This window comes from Ceratotherium simum, chromosome 7 (assembly GCF_057802395.1).
Source record: "Ceratotherium simum simum isolate JZ-2026a chromosome 7, ASM5780239v1, whole genome shotgun sequence".
NCBI lineage: Eukaryota > Metazoa > Chordata > Mammalia > Perissodactyla > Rhinocerotidae > Ceratotherium > Ceratotherium simum.
This window is the reverse complement of record NC_141906.1, coordinates 22,841,550-22,862,926: the sequence shown is the minus strand read 5'-3', so window position 1 is coordinate 22,862,926 and position 21,377 is coordinate 22,841,550. Positions and strand designations below refer to the sequence as shown.

The 21,377-nt window shown below is 39.3% G+C and overlaps 1 pseudogene; it reads right to left on the bottom strand.

Moving 5' to 3' along the window:
- Nucleotides 1-1,125: 1,125 nt before the first annotated feature.
- LOC147916577 (interferon-induced very large GTPase 1-like) lies at nucleotides 1,126-17,140 on the bottom strand (annotated as a pseudogene).
- Nucleotides 17,141-21,377: the final 4,237 nt, after the last annotated feature.

Genomic DNA, 21,377 nt, shown 5'->3' with positions numbered 1-21,377 from the left:
GAATAAATAAAAAATAAAAAAGTGAATTACATGTTTTTTGCTGTTTCTAACAAATATTCACTTTAAACTTTGGCAAAACATTAGTTTGGAGATTTCTTTACAGAACATTATACTAATTCTAAAACTCCCAGAGAAGATGCAAAGTATAGTGTTTAATTGGTTGGGTTTAATTATCTGGGTTACAAAAATGCTTATTACAGAAAACAATGCAACACAGGAAGAGAAAAGCTAGGTGAGGAACTGACAAGCTTTTTGAGTGTTCATTTAAATTCATAAGGTAGCAGAAACTCTTTGTACCAAAGGAAATCAGCCAATGTTTTGGCAGTTTTTGTAGGACAACTTAAAATTAGTAAAAATTTCCTCTCTTATACTTTCTAGGTACAGAACAGGGTTGTTTGCTCTCTTGAATGCAGTGCACATTTTTTTAAAACTATTTGCTGCCTCTTGGAAGAGCTCTAGGGCAAGTTCTAGTTTATATCTTTTTGTCAGCATGAATCTGACTCCTTGAGATGCAGCCTCAGCCTCAGTATGGATCACTTGCAAAATTTCACTAAAGTAACTAGAACTGTAACCCTCATTCTGTTGTTCTCTTATATGTATGATTTCTTTAACCAATTTCATAATTTGAACTGTTTTCTTCTTTATAATATCTTTTTCAAACTCTTCCACAGAGGGCCCATAGGTGATAACATGTTTAGAATAATTGATAGAAAATGTTTTCTGTGTATTACAATATCTAATTTTGTTGACAATATTGGGGTGCTGTTTAAAATGCTCCAGGAGAATGTTCTCTAGCTCAATTTCGATATCAGGACCCTCAGCAGATGGGAGTGTGGAAGGCAATAGAATGGAGATGTTCTCTGACCAGATTTTGTTGAATATATCTTTCAGCTTCTTATCATGTAACTCTTTACCATTGGGGGACACAGCCATCCCTCTGATTTTTCCTAATAACTTATGTTCAAATTTTACTTTTTGCTCCTTCAAAAGGTCTCGTATCTTCTTTCCACTAATTAGGTACTCACATTTTCTCATAGTTTCTACTGTAAGCTCCTCTTTAAGATTCTTCAAATCATCTTCAAATATTCCTTTCCACTGAGCCATGATATCTCTATCTCTGTCTTCTCAAAAATACCTTTCAAGTTTTTGCTTAACGGCTTCATGTTTTTCCAAAACTTGACTCTCAATCGAGCTTCTCTTGATCTCCTCAACTTCTCCATTCTGGATCTGGTTGGTCAGCTGATTCTGCAAGTCCAGCATATGACTTCTCAGCTCCCAGGTCCAGCTGTTGCACATGCTCTCCAGGTCATTCATAGCCATGACCTCCCGGGTGTTCCTGAACCTGAAATGAAGTTCTCATTCACCAAGGCCTTCCATAAATCCCGTATCTGGAATTTAAGTTCTGATATCTTCAAAATACTTCCCCTCAATTCTTCTTTGGCATGTTTAATAATCCTACCTTTCAGCTCCTGAACATTGTGGCTATAGCAGGGATTAGGAGGGGCCATTGGGGGAGAACCTTCCCAGAGGTAAGCAAAGTAATGAATGTGGGTCTTGACATCAAACTTAATGATGTCACTGAAGTGGTATACATCTGAGCACTGTTTGTATTTGGCTGCAGCAAGTGTCATTTCATCCAATCTCTCTTGCAGCCACCTTCGCCTTTCCATACTTTGATTTGTATCTAGAATGTCTTCTATGTTCTGATGAACAAACAGGCATCTTGGGAGACATACCGTTGTTTCACCCTGAGAAAGGCATGGACAGCTATTTGCAGAATATCTTGTATTTCTGATAGATCTTTCCCAAAAATATTGATTAGAGTTAAGTTTCCAAGTCCAATGACAAAGGTTGCCAACTCATTTTCCTGAATCTGTGCTTTGTTAAGGAGCTCTGAGGCCCGAAGTCCTTCTGTGTCCACAACGAGTACAAAATCAAAGCCCAACCTTTTCCTGAGCATCTCTTCTACTTTCAGGAGCTGCATGTAGCCACCCCGGGTACATCTCCCAGCACCGAGACTGAACTGAAGCCCAAACATTGCATTCAGCAGAGTAGACTTTCCTGAGTTCTGCAGGCCAAGGACAGAGAGAACAAATACCCTTTTATCTCCAAGTTTCTCAGAGACCTTGTCGAAAACAGCTGCTACCCACTTCAGAGGCACATAAGAAGCATCTCCATCCATCAGCTCAGTGGGAGTTCCAGATATCATCAGGTCAGCAGCCATTTGCGGAAGGGAGAAAAATAGTGTATTTGTTTGGGAGGAATCTTCTTCCAGAGCTTCATAGATCTGGCCCACCTCTCTCAGGAGAAGCTCAATTCCCAGAGTAGAGTCACTGATCTCTTTGGAAACAGCTTCTAGCTCAGCCTCCCAGCGTCTGAGGCAGTCTCTCTTTGACTGCTTCTGCTTCTCTATTCGCACCTGAGCCAACAGAACTGAGCCTATGGGGGAGCTTTTCTAACTCCCTGGTGGTTAGTTGGTCCATTACCATACTCAGTCCCTGCAGAAAGTAGAGCTCTGTGTGGGTCTCTGGATGTGACTGTAGACTTTCAAGCAGAGACTTCATCAGTTCATTAAGGTTAATAACATTGTGATACTGTTCACAACATAATTTCTGCTTTTCCTTTTCAATCTCATTTGTGTATTGTTCAATGGTCTTGTTTCCTTTTTCTCTCAGCTGTTGGCGTTCCTTATCCTTCTTACACCAATCATGCCATAGACCTCCCTGAAAAGGTAGTAACTTCTCCTTTATCTCAGATAATTTCACTTTTCTCAAGACATTCATAAGGATGTCTACTTTTTCCCCTGCTTCTTGGCAGTCTCTTTGGTCCTCATCAATAATAAATTCATACTTCCTAGCAATGTTGGCCCAGCTACTCAAACTGTAAGGAGATCCAGACTTATTCAGCAACTGTTAACGCAGTTGTAATTTTATCAGCTAATTCTATCTTATTTAGATTCTTGATCCCAATTCTCACTTTGTGAGTGGAATTCTCATCCATAATATTTTCTACATTTTCAAACAAACAGATAAAAGGTTTCGGTGAATTCCAAAATTCGAGTAGAAGAGAACTACCCATTTTGTCAAAATCAGAAGTTGACAGAATGACAGTGACTGAAGAGACCTCCTGCAGGAACTTTACCTGCCTCTCGTGTACTTCAGTATTTCCATGGAGATTGGTGAAGGCAATACAGTTTTCAAATCTGGCCTCAGCTCTCCTACCAGGGCAGAACCAGCAGATTTCTTACCATACCATCTATCAATAGACATCTATTATTGTCTTATCTAGAATGATGGTAGAATAAATGGTCATGTTTGCCTTTACTCAGGAGTGAATTCAAAATCTGAGATTTGGAAATAGAGATGTAATTTCCAACTCTTATGAAAGATATAATGTGTATAGGTTGCCAACTGATCAGCTGGTGATTATAGTTCCTAGTTTTTTCTCCCATCCTATTTTTTCCATTTCTCTCCAGCTTCTCCTGATTTGCCTGAGAGACCAAAGAGGGAATTAAATTTGGGAATTGCAAGGATTGGGCACCAAAAGTGGGAGAGCTAACTGGCAAATGGAAAGTTTGTTTAAAATATACTGCCTTATAAAGTCATCCACACAGTGGAAAATTGCCATTTGTATGTCCATTGGGTGGATGCAAGTTTGTACTGTAGTTGATGGTGTTTCCTTGATAATGAAAAAGTCCTCAAATGTTCTTTCTAGTTCTGTGCTTCTCAGTGTCTGGGACATAGTAGACATTGTATCTATATTACCTCTGTAAACTAAATATTGTTAATCTAATACCAAAAGTTTCTCTAGAAAACAAAATGGTAGCTCCCCTCTAGCTCTTGGTTGAGTGCCATGGAGAGAGGTCTTATTTATCAAAAGAGAATTGACTTTGGTCATCTTTTTGGGATAATAACTTTCCAGATTAAGCCGCCCAATGAAGTCATGAAAGTGTTGATTTTTGGTTGTTACTTCCTTATCATTGCTTGGTTGAGGATCTCTGGGATAAGAAGCAGACTTGTTGGGTGTTTTCTTTGGCTTAAAGATATTTTTAAATCTCTAGAAAGAAACAGAGACAATGATAATGGCTGTTATCTCTCTATAACAAGGAGACTTAATTAAGTTTAGCATTTATGAATGCATGAATATATTCATTAGTTTCCCAAAAATAAATTGAGTCCTTTGATGTGCTAGGTAATGGGCTGACCAAGGGATGAAGTATAATACAGAGTCACACCTTGAAGGGCTTAATACTTAACAATAAAATTTGAGAGAGATAAATAAGTAGTTAATTATACTGCACTATGATGCAAGTCTGAAGACATAAATGGTGACAAGTTCAAAATGTACTGGCAACATGTGTGAAGAAGTGATTAGATCTTCTTGGGATGGAAAGTGAGGAAAGGCTTTACCAAACTGTTGTAACATGTAATCCTGGAAAGAGGATAGGAGGAAAAGAGAATTTAAAAAGAAATAGAAAGGAACCTACCACAAGGTAGGTATTGTGTTAAGTGCTTTCACATGCTATATTATTGATTGATTAGGATTATTCTCAGGCAAAAGAGTAGATGAGTGGGAGCATTCTAGATAAAGAGAATAGAAAAACCAAGGCAAAGATGTGTGAAAATTGAATATGTTTAGGAAACATAAAGTAATCTGGTATATATGCCCAGAAGAAGAAAATGAGGATAGCAAGGAAAACTGAAAGGAAAATGAATTGGTTTCTATTTAGTAATCATCAATTTCCATAATGCCCCCATTATTATTATAGTTCCCATTTTGGAGAAGAATAGCTCATAAAGATCAAGCAATGTGCCTGTGGTAGCTCAGAAGTGAGCAACAGAGACAAGAATCACAGCCAGATATCTCTGGGATCTTGTGCTTCTCCAAAACACCTTGGAGACATGTTGATGCTAACATGAAATGACTAGGATATACTGTAGGATATGGAAGCCAGTAAGCCCGACATTTTGAGCATCCTATGGCCTGGACACTCCACTCTATTCCAAGGCAAAAATTTCTGCCCCAGGGCAGATTACAAACCTTTGAGATCATTAGTTGCCATTTATCTTCAACCGGTCCTGCTTCATTCTCTTGCTTCCTCTTATTTGTCTTTTTTGCAACTTTTTCAGCAGAAGATCCAATTTTGGACAGAAAATAATGTTCGTTATTCTCACCATTAGTAAAACATGAAGTCAGAATTGCAGTGTTGCTGAAGCTTAGCCTCTTCCCCACCTATGGTCCCTTGTTTGATGCCAACAGCTTAACATCAATTCAACATTAGTGTCTGTTTCACAGGTGTGGCTCAAGGAAAGAAATGGGTATTTTATGTTACGCGAATGACCAAGAAATAAGAGTAACTGTCGTGTGGGCTGAGAGGTATGGTGTTTAAAAATGACACAAAAACAATAGTGATCAAATAAGGGGCCTGGGTCAAGTTAACTAAGGTATTGCTGATAAACAGTGCTATTTATTCAAAAATCTCAATCATAGCACATTGACTGACTTGGGATATGGTGAGAGTGGAGGGAGTGTGATGGTTCTCAATAGTCAGGGTCTCTTCATCCTTATATTTTCGAATTTTTTGAGAAAAGAAATCCAAGTAAAACTGTAAAAGACTTTCACAGAAGAGACTTCCCTGAGGATGACATTGTTTTTCCCTAGAAATGGTGATTCTAAAGGGTCAAGTGTTTCTTCCATATCACTCCCCAAATATTGAGCATCCGATTTATCAGTCCTTCATATTTCTAGGCTGCTCACAGATTATAACTGAATCTCCTACCTCACCTCTTGTGATAGTCCATGTGATAATCAGTCCTTGGAACAAAATGAGAGAATCAAGCTAATTGAGATTAAGGTTTGGTCGAGAATAAGGTCAGTACCCAGCTAATGACTGGATTAGGGTCAGAATGAACAGGTTTGTGGGCATATTTTGTAGCTAAGTAGGAGATCAGTCTGTGGCAGTCTGTGAGACTTCACCTTCACCAGTGATAGAGCTCAAGGACACTAGTCTTCACATCAGAAAGACCTGCCAACATCACTAATTATCAGGGAAATGCAAATCAAAACTACAATGAGATATTTTTTCACATGTGTCAGAATGGCTATAATAAACAAGATGAGAAATAATAAGTGTTGGAGAGGAAGTAGAGAAAATGGAACACTCATACACTGCTGGTGGGAATGCAAACTGGTGCAGCCGCTATGGAAAACAGTATGACAATTTCTCAAAAAATTAAAAACAGAAATTCCATATGCTCCAGCTATTCTACTACTGGATATCTATCCAAAGAACATGAAATAAACAATACAAAGAGATCTATGCATCTTTATGTTCATTGCAGCATTATTCACAATAGCCAAGATGTGGAAGCAACTCAAGTGCCCATCAACGGATGAATGGACAAAGATGTGGTATATATATAAATGGGATACTACTCAGCATAAAAAAAAAGACAAAATCTAGAACTATTTCTAGAATCCAACAACATGGATGGACCTCGAGGACATCATGTTAAGCGAAATAAGCCAGGCAAAGACAGACTCCATATGATTTCACTCATATGATTTCCCAAGATCAACAAACACATGGATAAGGAGAACAGATTAGTGGTTACCAGAGGGGAAGGGGATGGGGGTTGTAAGTGAAAGGAGTAAAAGGGCACATATGTATGGTGACAGATAAAAGCTAGACTATTGGTGGTGAGCGTGATGCAGTCTATACCGAAACTAAAATATAATAAGGTACACCTGAAATTACACAACGTTGTAAACCAATATGACCTCAATAAAATAAAAAAAGAAAGTCCTGCCAAGTTTCCAGCAAGAGAAATAGGGGGAAAAAGACTACATCACTATATATTTTAGAACACAAACATAAAGACCTTAGCATCAACCGGGGCAGGGGTGGCATGGTCAACAGAATGAACTCACTTTTGTGAGTTTATTCCACTCACAAAAGAATGAAAATCAGGCTGCGTTAGATTCATCATCAGTAACCAACAGAAGACAGTTAAGTAATTCTTTCAAAAATAATAAGGTAAAAGGATTTTAGACCTAGAACCCTAAATTCAACCCAGTTACCTTTCAAGCTTGAGAATAGACTAAAATTATTTTCGGAAACTAACAACCTAGAAAGATCACCATCCACACACCCTCTCTTAGGAGGGCTTCGGAAGGAAATTATCTAAGAAATAAATGGAGGAATAGAGAAGTCCATTCACTTGATAGGATATTTGAGCTATTGAAAGAACATAAGGATGTGATGAAGATGCACAAGCAAAAAAATATAGCAATGAGAGATTTCCATGAAAACAAAAAGTGAAACTAAAAATTAAAATGTAATAACTGAACTCTATTTGATTTTGTTATGACTAAAATTTACATATGTATAATAGTGTAAATTACTTATTTTCAACTTTTAGATATAAACTATAAATAACAGATGAAAGTTTTATTATGGTTCTAAGATAGAAACTAAAGATTTCCAACTTTGACCATGTAAAGTAAAAGTATTTTGGGGAGTTTTAAGATTCTGTCTCTCATAATAGACCAAATTAAAAAGTTTAAAAAATAAAATTCAAATGTAATCTGTATATAAACTAAAAATACTGCTATAAATCTATTGGGAAGAGAGTGGGCAGGGAAGTGAGAGGTGGCATAGTTGAGCAAAAGGCTTGCCTATTATGGCAGGAAATCAATGAATGATGCCTAATATTGATAAATCGATGAAAGAGTGGTAAAAGCATGCTATTTAGAGTTATGGTAGTCACCACCAAAAGAAAAATTGAGATAGAGAGGTTATTTGAAAGAGAAGGGTCAGAGTAATGTTCTGTATGCTTTAATTTTTAACTATATCCATGAGTTATTTTATTAAACAAATTTAAAATATACATTTAAAATATATACTTTTAAGTGATAACATTTTTCTCTACAAATTAAGATTTAAAAATTACTATACATTATGTTGATGAGAGTGCAGTAAGATGGCCACACTCATACACTGTACACATCTAAGTTGGTAGAATAGTTCTAGAAAATTATTTGGAGATACACACACACACACACACACACATATACACTCTGACTCATGTATTTCAAATTTAGGAATGTAAGGGAATGAAATAAAATGAGCACCAAGATCTATCATGAAGATAATTTTCACAGCATTATGCATAATGTTGACATTTTGGAAACCACAAAATGTCTGAAATTGCATCCTGGCTACAGCAAAAATTATTTACAGAGCACCAATAGGATGGGATAATATGTAGCCATTTAAAATAGTACTTAAGAATTATTGTTTACTGCTATGAGAAATGTTTATTATATGTTTTAAGCCAAAAAATACCTCTAGTGATATAAAACTGTATATAGAGTATAATCTAGGTGAAGAAATATTTATTAAACATAGTGTGAGGACTGTGTGCCACATTGTTTGTTGTGTGAGTCTCTTGGTGGGGTCACGAGCTATGTGTTTATTCTTTTGTTTCAAATTTGTGTCTCAATGTTTATTGAGCACAAATTACTTTGACAGTTAAAAAATCAACAATATGATAAATAAGAACTAAAGAGAAAAACACACTGAGTGAATTTGGATGAAGAAGCTAGTACTTTCAATTGATTTGGAAACAGGAACAGCTTCCTGAGGTAGCACTTCATTTGGGTCTTGAATATGCGCAGGAGATAAGACTATGAAGGACACAGCCCAGTGGCACAAGCTCACTAAAAGACTGAGACCTAATCACTGGACTGTAGAATGCTTCCCCTCCCTCCTACCTTACCACCACATCAATAGGGTTTCTGTATAATAACAGGGGAGTACAACTGAAAGGACTACATATCTCAGACCCCATTTAAGAAGGAGCCTCGAGGGAAACCCAAAGACAACAAGGAGATGAAAACAAGGATGCTAGAGGAAAGTTTAGCTTCTGACACCACGGCTGCAGCAGACAGTAAGCACAGCCTAACTCCTAGCCAGATAAATATAAAAACTCACAATAAAGGCCTATTTAGCTCAGTTTCTTTTACCCCGTACATCATGTCTGGCTTTCAATAAAAAGTTACAAGGCATGTAAAAAGACAAACAACACAATTTGAAGAGACAGAGCAAGCATCAGAATCAAACTCATGTATGGCTGAGATGTTGGAATAACAGATGTGAATTTTATCTCAATAAATAATTTTTAAAAGCTCTGTGACACACAGTTCCTTTTATATTTTATGCTGTCAATGTGTGTACTGAATTAGTTGAGATATGAAGATTTCAGGGAAAGTGTTGAGTCATATCCAGCAGAGAGAGGGGTGGGTTAGGTCTAGACTCACATTTCTCCACTGACTGACAGAGCTTCTCTGCCAGGCTGAGCTGGTTTATAGCTTTCAGGACCTCATGGGTCACAATCTTGGAGTATTCCTCCCCACAGTACCAGATCAGTAGGTCAGCCAGTCTCACTGGGGTTGCTTGCTGGATAGTGCCCCGAGGTATATGGTTGTATCCCTTAGCAAGAGCTACGTTTGTGAGTTGGAACTTGAACTTTATCAACTTCTCCTCTAAAAGGTCCTCAAGGATGTTAAGAAGCTATGCCTTCAATGTGCTTTCTATTCCGTTCAGCTGAATGCTGGGAAACTGATGACCCTGCAGTTACTGACCTGAAAGGGAGAGATGGTTATGGATAATCACAGGAAAGATGGGAAACACGTATGAAGCAAATGGTTTAAGAGAAGTGAGGGAAAGAAGTGGAGGTGAGATCAGAGACTGTCTTGCTGAAAAACACCCGAATTATGTGCTGATGATACGTATTCCTTACATATAGGATGTTCTTCAAAGCTCTGGGGCTACTTAGCTTTATTCCTCCTCCCCACTACTGTGCTTCACTTCTAGAATTCCCAAGATTCTCTATTAGAATATGTTTGTTTGTGGGTAGTGGGACGAAATAGGGGGCTTATGGAGATTTATGTTATGCTGAAAAAAGGAAGGAGAAAGTTACAAGTACTGTTTTCCAGTAGGTAGAAAAAAAGTAAGTGAATTACTGGCAGTTATAGTGAATGAAAGTTTAAAAGAGAATTGAAGACATTTATACTTCCATTACTTGTGTGTGTTGGGTGTATTGGGAGGTAGTTCAGGAGATTCAATTTGCATATGAAAATTAGAAAAAATAATAGGGGTGTGGAAAATCACTTTTCCGAGTCTTTGGTAACTATAGGATCCTCAACTTTTTCCTATGCTTCTTACTCCTTTTAGCCAATACTTTTCCTTATGCTGAGAGATAACTTTTCTAGGTAAGCAAGTATTTGAGGCTAATGCCTTTATTATCATCACCACCTATTATATCAGCAATGCCATCTCTTCTCCAATCTGTTTCATCTCTCTCCTGCCTATTCTTGCAGTTACTAGAAAATGTGATTTCCTTTCCAAGGGTTGTTTCGATTTTCCCCAAAACATGTGATGCTACTTAAATTTCAGCTCTCAAAATCCTTATTACACTTCTAATTTGTCTTGTCATTATAGTTATCTATGCACTTCAATAATTTTTTTCTGTTAGACAGAAAACACTGCTAATTAAATAGGCAACTGATATGTATTGAGCATCATTTACAACCTGGGCACTATGGCAGGTGCTCTGCACAATTTATCTCATTTATTTTTAATAAAAAAAATAGATCTTTTTCTCTGTTTTACACGTAAGACACCCAAGAGTGAGACAGAGGAAGATTTTCAAGGTTACATATTTTGTAAGTGACAGAATTAAAATTCACAGAAATCTTTCCAGTTCTAAAACCACGATCTTTTCAATATTTCCAATGGGTAATATATTACTCATCATTGTGTACACTTCAGTAAAGATCAGAATACTTTTTTAAATAGTCATAATTGTCAAAAGACTTTAACTTTTGCTTCTTTTTCCTCACAGTCCTTAAAAGTATCACCTAAGATTCATTTGTTACTCTCTTCCTTTCAGTGCAAAAACGCACAACAAGTAATTGTGTAGCACTTACCGTGCACCATGCAATGATCCATGTGCTGGATATTCGATTATGAACAAGAGACACAGACTCCCTTTCCACAAAGAACTTCCATCCCAGGGCAGGGTAGGAGGTTGGGGTGTATGTGAAAAAGACAATAGAAAGACAATAAAAATATTAATATGATTATTTCTGCTATGAAGATTATGGAATAGGATGATGTGATAGAACATTACTAAGGACTGTAGGATAGTGGATTTTTGGGAAACACCACCCTGAAGATGCAATAGTTAAGTTTAAACCTGAAAGAAGATAAGAAGCCTTATATGTGAAGAACTTGGAGAAGAACCTTCCAAGAATAAGGAAGAACAAATGGGGGCCGGCTCCGTGGCTTAGCGGTTAAGTGCGCGCGCTCTGATGCTGGCGGCCCGGGTTCGGATCCCGGGCGCGCCCCGAGGCACCACATCTCCGTCCAACCCGAGGCCGAGTCCCGCATACAGCAACTAGAAGGATGTGAATCTACGACATACAACTATCTACTGGGGCTTTGGGGGGAAAAAATGAATAAATAAAATCTTAAAAAAAAAAAAAAAAAAGGAAGAACAAATGGAAAGGCCTGAAACAGGAGCCAGTTTTTATTTGGCCGGGGCGGAGGGGGGGTTAGAAAAAAGGCCACTGTGGCTGGAATAAAATTGTAAACAGGGAGGGAGCAAGATGAAAGTCAAAAGTTGTGATTCATATTCTACCTTTTAGGTCATGATAAGGATTTTGACTTTTAGTCTATGTGTCGTGGAAAGCAGCTGGAGCATTTTACACATGGGAATGACACTATTTGGTTGAGCTTTAGGAATATCATTGTGTCCCCTGGATGAGGGTGGAGAATAGGAGTTACCAGGAAAGAGGCAGTGGTAACAGTTGAGAGACTGTTACAAGGGTCTAAAGAAGATGGAGACTTGGACTAAGGTTTCAGCAAGAAGGATAATGAGCAATGGTCAAATTCAGGTTTATCTTATAGGCATAGCCAACTGGGATCATTGATGGATTCATTATGGGTGTGAAGGAAAGTGAAAACTCAAGGATGATGTAGTAGACAGGATTCTAAGATGCCCCCTAGTGTACATGCCCTGTAAAATCCGTTTCCCTTTAGTGTGGGCACAACCTGTAAATACGATAGGATACGACTTTTGTGATTATGTTACTTTATGTGGCAAAAGGGAGGTTATGTTGGATGGGCCTGACTTAATCAGGTAAGCTCTTAAAAGAGACAAGAAGCAGCAGCAGGTGTGCTCCTGCTGATCTGGAAGAGAGCGTGGTGGAACTGGCTGTGTGGGCCATGGGCCCAGGGGCTGAGACTGATCCGGGCTGACAGCCAGCAAGAAAATGGAGACTTCGGTCCTACATCTGCAAGGACCCAAATTCTGCTAACAATCTAAATGAGCTTGGAACAGGACCCTGAGCTCCCAATGAGAACTGCAGCCCAACCAACACTTTGCAGTCTTTTGAAATCTTGAGTGGAGGACCTAGTTAACTCAATCCCAGACTCCTGACCCATGGAAACTGTGAAATAATAAATTAGTGTTGTTTTAAGCTGCTAAGATTGTTTGGTAATTTGATATGCAGAGATTGAAAATTAATACAGATGATTTTTAGGATTTTTGACCTGAGCAAAAAGATTGATGATGGTGTCATGCTCTGAGGTGGTTGAAGTTTATTACATGAGCAGATTGGGGGCTATATTTAATTTGCAATACCAATTAACCAGGTAAGTGGAGATAGTAAGTAGACTGAAGTAGGGCACATCTTTTAAGCAATGGGTCCAATTTGGAGATACTGATTAGAGAGTCTGGAGAGTCTAAATCAGAGATACTGATTTAGAGGCATGGGACAGGTAAGCTTGGTTAGGGAGAAAGTGTAAATAGAGAAGAAAGAAGGACCCTGGAGGTGAGCAACATTCCAACACATAGAAGAGAGTTAAAAGGAGACTAAAGAGAAGCATCCAGGGAGGAGGAGATGGAGAACATGACACATCTGGGATCCCTGAAGCCTGGAGAAGGAAGTGTATCAAAAAGGAAGGTGCAGTCAACCATATTAAACGCCTCTGAGAGGTCAGGCGGATGATAGAGAATTGATCACTGTCTTTTCTAGGATGAAAGTCCCCCATGATCTTGATAAAAGCCATCCATGGATGGGAAAAAGCCCACTAAAAATGGGTAAAGAGAAAATTTGAGATGAGGAGGCGGAGTCAGCTAAACCTTTCAATATTTTTTGCTCTCAATATAAGCAGAGGAAAGGAGCTATCACAGGCACAGACCATGTACTCAAGGAAGTTTTGTTTATGTGTTTGTTTTAGGTATTGGGACTATCAAAGCATTTGACAGGAATGATCCAATAGGGAGAGAGAAATTTTTGATGAAGGAGATTGTTTTAGTTTCCCATTTCTGCTATAAAAAATTACCATAAATTTAGTGGTCTAAACAGTAGAAATTTATTGTCTTATAGTTCTGGAAGCCAGAGGTCTGAAATGAGGCTTATGGGGATACAATCAAGGTGCTGGCAGGGCTAGTTCCTTCTAGAACCCCGCTCCAGGAGAGAATCCATTCCTCACCTCTTCTAGTTTCTAACAGAATTCCTTGACTTGTGGCCTCATCATTCCAATTTCTATTTCTGTGGTCATATTGCTTTCTCCTCTTCTGCAGTAATAATTTCATCTGCCTCTCTCTTATGTGATAACATTTAGGGCCTTCTTGGATAATTCAGGATAATCTCCCCATCCTAAAATCCTTAACCACCTCTGCAAAGTCCCTTTTGCCATGTAAGGCAAAGTTTACAGGTTCCAGGGATTAGGATATGGATATCTTTGGGGGAGGGTCATTATTCAGCCTATCACAGAGATAAAGAAAAAATTGCAAGCGAGAGATAGACAGAGAAGATTAATGTTTTGATCCAAGAAGGAAATGAGGAGAGTCAGAGGTAGGACTATGTTAGGAGGGACAGCGATAATGATATAGAATTAAAACCTGTTTAAAGATTTAAAATAGCAGGACTTTTGTTTGTTTGTTTGTAGAAATGGAAGTGTGGGAGATCTTGGAGCTGATTGCTAGGTTTATACCTAGTTGGGGAATTTACTGAGATGGGAGTCTACAAGGTATAGGGCAGATCTGGGGGTGGAGGACAATAATTGATTCAGTTTGATACATTGAGTTTGAGATTGATATAATGGTTAACATGTGTGCTTTGTATTTTCCAGATACTCTTCTAAGTATTTTACATGTATTGTTTAATACTTATAACAGCTCTAGGAGATAAGTATTATTATATCTGTATTTTATAGATGATGAATCAGAGATGTAATTTTTCAAGGTCCTATGACAGTCTGGTTCTAGAACCGGTGCCCTTAACCACATCAACATCCTAGTGGAGAAGTCTACTCTTAAGCTGGTTACACAATCCTGCATTCCAGAAACTGTCTGGGCTGAGGATTTAATTAAGGAATCACCAGCATATAGATAACAGTCAAAACCATAAGAAATAGATGCAATCACTCAGGGAAAATATGTTAAGAGAGAGGATTAGTAGGCTAAGGGCCCTATTTATGCAGAGCTGATATTCAGCTGTTAGGCAGTGATTGACCTTATCAGCTATTAAATATTGAAATACAGGGCTTTCACATTGGTAACAAAAAGATTCTTCTCTGACCCCAGATGTCCCACCATCACTCTAGCTTCCCAGGCTCTGAGGAGCCCTGGGTGGGCTCTTGTAAGGAGGATTATTCACTATTTTATTTCTTAAATGAGCATTTGTTGAGTATATTCTGTGGTGCTGTGGCAGATGATGAGGAATAAAAGAGAAATGGGATACATTTCCTGTCCTTAAGAGATTTGTGAAAAATGGCAGACACAAACATGGCATAAATGTGATTAAACTTGAATGCAATTATTTTATAGTGTGATATAGGAACCCAGAGGATACAGCAATTATTGTCATTCATTCATTCACTTCATTCATTCAACATGTATAAAAAGCTATTTTAAGCATCTGCCATATGCCAGGCGTTGTATGTTGGGGATTCAAAGACTAATAAGACAAAATCCCCTTCCTCAAGTGCTCAGTTTCTCATGGAGGGCACAGGCACAGATTTGATTTGCATATGTGTTTTAGGACAAAGATAGATACAGGTAGAGGACATGGTGGAACATAACGGGAGCAATAGCCAGTTTTGTCCAGTTCCAGTGACAATGACAGCCAAAAATGGGCCCAGGCTCCAGTAAGTTGGTAGACAGATGAGTTCTTACACAGTCTTTAGGCAATTCTGACTTTCTTGGGAAATTGCCTTAGGGATTGTCTAGCCTGCCCCTCCATTTTACAGATAAGAAATCTAGGACTTAGAGGTAGGCTCTGATCAGCTTATTTCACACAACATGTTAGTGGCTGAGCCACGAGTCCTGCCTACTCTCTGAGGCTGTCCAGAGCTCTCCCCTTGGCCTCACACTGCCTACCTCTTGTTGAGTTCAGGCTGACCCAAGTTGCATTTGCACTTTGGTCTTTGTGTACCCTCTGCACACTGTTCATATTACCAGGGATATTTCAGCCTTGGAGTCCTTAATGAGGACTCTCCCAGGGTTCCTAATTTTGAGCAAAAAGCCCTGAACCATGTGCTTAAAGCAGGCCCTTACCAAACTGTAAGACAAAGACGACAGAGACAGAAAGTGACACAAGACAGAGAGAGAGAGCAATAGAGCAACAGAGAATGATGAGGAGAGAAACATACACACACACACACAGACACACACACACAGACATACACTCAGGGAGAGAGAAAGGGAGAGAGCGAGTGAGAGACAGAGAGACAGAGAGATTCAAATGGAGAAGGAAAGCAAAGACCAGGAAGAGGAAGACTTTCATAAATACTACAGGACGAAAAGAAGACTTGGGGCCTCCCAGACCTTCTCAGTCACATGTGCTCCCTTCTCCCTCTTGGGGAAAAGAAAAGCTAACTCTGCTGTGGGTCCCTGAGGGACAAGGATACTCACCAGTAAGAATCCTAGGTCTTTTTCAGTTCAGTCAAACCAGGGGTTGGAAGGTTGCTCTGGCAGATAGAAATTTGCCTGTCTGTCTGGAGCCAGTCTGTAAACTCTGAAACAAACTAGTTTCATTTTTTTCAATGTGATTGAATAATGTGGGGTGTGGTGATACCAGCTCCACAGGCACTACCAGGCCACACCTACTCATCTGCTCCTGATTGGAAGGTGAGGACCAGAGCAAAGCCGGAGCTATCTTACCCCTGATTTCAAACTTCGTCAAGTGCATCTCATTACCTATCGAATTAAGTCCAATTTTGGGATATAAGATCTTCACCATCTAGCAAGTGGGTTAGAGCATGAGTTAGATTCAGACTGATCTGAGTTTAATCCCTGTGTGATCACTTGCTAGTTGAATTAGGGCAAATGCCATAGCTTTTCAAAATCTCTGTCTTCCCACTTGTGAAATGGGAATAATAACAGTTTATTCTCTCCTAGGTTTGCTTTAAAAACGAAATAAAATAATCATGTAAATCACATAGCATTGTGTTCGGCCTTTAATTAGTACTCAATAAAGGTTAGCTATTATTTTTCTTATAGTGGGGAGCCCTATTGAAGAGGTCCCTTAGGAGGGAGACATATCCATTAATGTCAGAAGTTTACTGTGGAGTTGTTGATCTTGGCCTCTTTAAGAACAGTCAATATCAGGGAGTAGCACCCATTATCCTCAGCTGGGGAATAGCATTCTGGTTTTGAGAGCTTAAAAGAAAACTTTTCCCATTCCTTATCTGAGGGCTAAAAGGAAAATCAGTTTCATTCCTCAGGTAGCAATGGTGTTTCTGGATCCTTGAGACAGTGGACACCAGAAACAGAACTGGTTCAGCAACCTTGAGCCAGCAATATAACTGTGCATATTACCTGACAAAGCTAGTCACTAAAAGTGTAACACTGTAAGCTTTTGTCTGGTAAGAAGTGATGACATGCCTGCTAAGCAACAGCCTGTCAAGCAGACCTGCTGGGAAAGGGCCTAGTGCCAGCAGCTGCCACTGCCGTTCACTGTCCAGCAAGAAAAACCCAACAGGTATGGCCAGTGCTCCAACTCCCTGGAGACCAAGAGATTCAACTACTGCCCTGGCCTTGAGAAGTCGTTTTCTTCCTGCCATGTTCTGGAGTCATCTTGTACCCATCTATTCAGTCTTCAGTTCCCAGCAGCACTGGACTGTGGCTGAACCCCCCCCAAAATATCAGGGTATTTAAAGAGTGTTAATTAGAAGGGCCCTGGCCAGTTGTGGTTTGAGATGTTAACTCATTTTTCCAGATATTTCCTCCCAATCCATATTTTACCTCCATTCAAAGATATCATTGCATCTATGAATAGCAGCCTCAGAGAATGCATGACCCAGGACAGAAAATATACATTTTAATACAAGTCAAGGACATCAGCTGCCATAAATTAAAGTATCTTAAAGAAATATTTAGTATTTTTCCCAGACCAAAGAAAGATTCACCCAGAGGGAAAGTAGAAAGAGAGAGAACTAAAGAAGATATGAAGACCCCATAAAAGAGGAAACAAGTACACTGATTTTTGTCACACTGGATGCAAGACCCTGGAGAGAAATGGATGTGTGATGCATGTGGTCGTAAGGGTTCAAGAATAGCCTTGCAAAAGATTTCTTCCATCTTCCAAACATGTTATGGAAGTATCATGGAGAAGAATGTTTCATTGGAAATCTGTGGGACCAAAGGTCCAGGCATACTTTCACCTCTCCCTGATGCATTGGCATAGTGTAAGATCTGGGGACAGTGGCATAAACCTGAGGGGAAAGAGAGATATCCGAGGATGAACCAAAGGTAAAATTATTTTCCCAGTTCATCAAACTTGGGGTTAGAGTTCAGAACTTATGTTGTGTATAGAAAAATTAAGAAACTTTGACACATGCGTTCTTCAGTAGAACCATCCATTCCTGTAATCAAACTGTCTATCTTATTACCCAGAGCAACTCCACATTTACTTCTCAGAGGCAGCTTTCTACAATGAAAATTCCCCTGCTTAAAACTTTTCAATTATTTTCCATTATCTCCAAAGTAAAGATCTTAATACAAGCCTCTCCATGATCTGTCACTGCAGATTCTACCTCATGTCTTACCACTCCCATCTCCCACCAATCAGTCACCCATTTTTTCTCAGTCCAAAAGTACTTCTTTGCAGTTCTTTAGTTTGTATTTTACAATTCCGTATTTTTGACTTTCTTTTCGCTTTTCTGAATTGTCCTTCTCCTGTTTTTCACATGGCTAATTCCTACTCATTTAGAACTCAACCAAGCACCACCTCCTCTGGAAAGTCTCCCCCCCGGTTCCTTCTCAGTGGGTTGGGTACTTCTCCTCTGATCTGCCAAAGCACACTGTGCTTGCTCAACAGAGGGCTTATCATAGTGCAGTGATTGCTCATCGATGTGTCTGTTTCTCACACTAGACAGTGAGTGCTTTAAAGGTAATGATTGCATCCTATTCACTGTAGTATTTCTAGCTTAGCAGTGACTTACAGATAACAGAGTCTCAATAAAAGTGTGTTGACTGAATCATTCCAGGATTTTACAGAATATTTTGGTCTATTTTGGTTGATACCTCAAGCAATAAGTACTACATTTCAAAGTAAGATGCAAGATCACCAGACAAGACCTGCTAAGAAGGTGAAAAAGAATCTGTCTTAGCTTGTGCCCCTTGTTCTTATTTGTGAATGAGGTTTACCAGTCCTTCTTCAGCACCTCCTGTGGAATCTTCCATTATAAAACTCATTCTGTCAAGATTTCTCATTTTCCCAAGACTGATGTTGCTTCTGCTCAGTGGGTAAGAGAGCATGGGTGATGCAGACCCTAGAGGTTGCTTCCCAAAGCTTAGAGAAATGAAGAGGAAGACTGAGCATGGATATGGAGGGGCAAACAGAGAAAATCCGGTGTAACTGAGATACCATCTGGCCAAATGAATGAGTTAAGGGAACAGAGCCTCATGTCTATACACTGGGAGAACAAGCCTGGAACAGAAGAGAATAGAACAGAATAGAGATCTCCATGACCTCAAAGCACAGTTTTGGCTCCTAAAGTGAGATAATAGATCCAGGAAACAAGGAAGGAGAGAAAGTTTGAGAGAGCATACCAAAACACATAAGGGGAAGACACATGTGCATCATGAAGAGAATGTATCTTACTTGTTTTCTGCTTCTGAAATATTGAGTTCAAAGTAGCTTCAGTGAAGCTTGTGTAACCATCTATTGGTACACTGATGTAGCAGGACACACAGAAAAACAAATTCTAAAGAGTCTGGCTGTGATCCTTATTTGATCTCTGGACATGTTGGCCATACTTCCTAATTGCAAAGAAGAGATATCAGTCATTTAAGGCACAATTTCGTGATTATTCAACTAATTGTGAGTGAGATAGAGTGTGTGTTATGGATGAGATGGGGATCAGAGACCTTATTCCAAACACCTAATATCCATTTATTATTGTATTTCTTTCTATTTCTTTATTTTTATAGGTGCTATACTTTCTCCAAGGAGAATTTAAGACAACTTAAAAGAGAACTTCATAAGATCACATCAATTACAGGTAGAGTAAAAAGGAATGAAACAGGCACAGGGGAAAGGGATGCTTTGGTTATTTATTGCTGTATAACAAACCAGCCCCAAACAACAATCACTTATGTGGCTCATGACTCTGTCATTTGTTTCAGGATAACTCCATGATGTTTAGGGATGCGGATGATATGACTGGACTAGAAGTGGGGACTCAAATAAGGGTTGTAACAGTGGGGGCTGGCTGGGCAACGCTCTTTCTCTCCATGAGGCTTCTCAATGTGGGCTGGCTTGAGCTTCTTCTTAGCATGATAACCTCTGGATGGTTGGACTTTTGACATGGAATCTCAGTGATAGAATGTGGAAAAAAAAGGGACAGAATGTTAAAAACCCAGGGACAAAGCCTTTATGATCTAGCTTTAGAAGTCGTATGCCATCACTTCCCATGGCATTCTTTTGTTCACACAGGCCCAACTATGATTCAACGTGGGAGGAGACTGCATATGGCATGAATACTGGGAAGCATGGATCACAGGAAGGGGCATTCCAGAAGCTGGATACCTTAAGAGGTTTCAGAAATTAAGCTAAAAACTACATGGAAAGATGGCATATCCTCTTGATATGAGTAGGACACAAATTCTACTCAAATTATGAGAATAATAGTTATAATAATATAAAATTAGCTACCATTTGCCAACAATTTTTATGTGTCAGTCCCTGTTCTAAGGACTTTGTATAGACCGACGTGGTCAAAACCTTGTTTATGACTTGTTTTACAATTTCGAATTCTTTCCATGAGACGTCATTCAGTCTCGCATTACTCAATCGTCTCTGGCTAGGAATGAAGAAATTTACCTCAGGAGGTGATCAGTGACTCTAATCTCCTGCCTACGTGTTCCTTGAGGCAAACTTTATGTTGGAATGCACGGACACCTCTCATTCATCTGCCCCCATGTCCTAATCTTTGAGGCTAACCAGACCACCTAAGACTTTCTCTTTTGACATTTCTATAGAAGAGTAAAATAGCTAAAAATGGTATATAATGGCCCCACACAGACTCTAGCACTGCAGTTCTTTACTGCCCATGGGTCCGGTCCCCATGCTGAACGCAAAATAAAGATGCACAAATGAACGAGCAGCTCGTGTCTGAAAATTTTTTTTCGAATTGTGACTCAGCGGCCCCACATCATAGACGATTCATTTTATCCTCACAGTAGCCCTATGAGTCAGGTACTATTAACATCACTATTTTGGAGGTGAGGAAACTAAGGCACAGAAAGCTGAGGTAACTTGCCTAAATTTAAAAGGCCTAGACATGGCAGAACTGGGACTCACACTCAGGCAGTGTGGCATCTGAGCCCAAGTTCTTAATCACTAATTTTTCTAGCAGTTCAAGAAAAATGAGAAAGGCCTACAGTTCTACAATTTAGTCTCCTTGAAAGTTTTAAAACTGCTCAGGAGAGTCACAACTACTGTCGTACTAGGACCAGTCAACTGTAGCAAATAATGACAATCTCATGGCTGACACATGGGAGAGTTGAGGTGCTGTCTTGTATCAACTGTGAACGTGAGCTGATAGGTTTTACAGTATTGGGAAGAGCAGATGGAGTGTGTTTCCTTTAAACAAGCCTCCAAGAACATGGTTTCTTTGACGTGAACATTTGTTAAATCTGAACAGCCATGATCTTGAGATTTAGTCCCTGGGATATAGCACCTGTCTTGCTGGTTTAGTACAGACCCTCTGTGTCTGAACAGACTGATGATCTGGGGGGCACTTACAATCATTTTCAGATTGAATATCTCCCATCTCTGTGTCCTAAACCATTGCT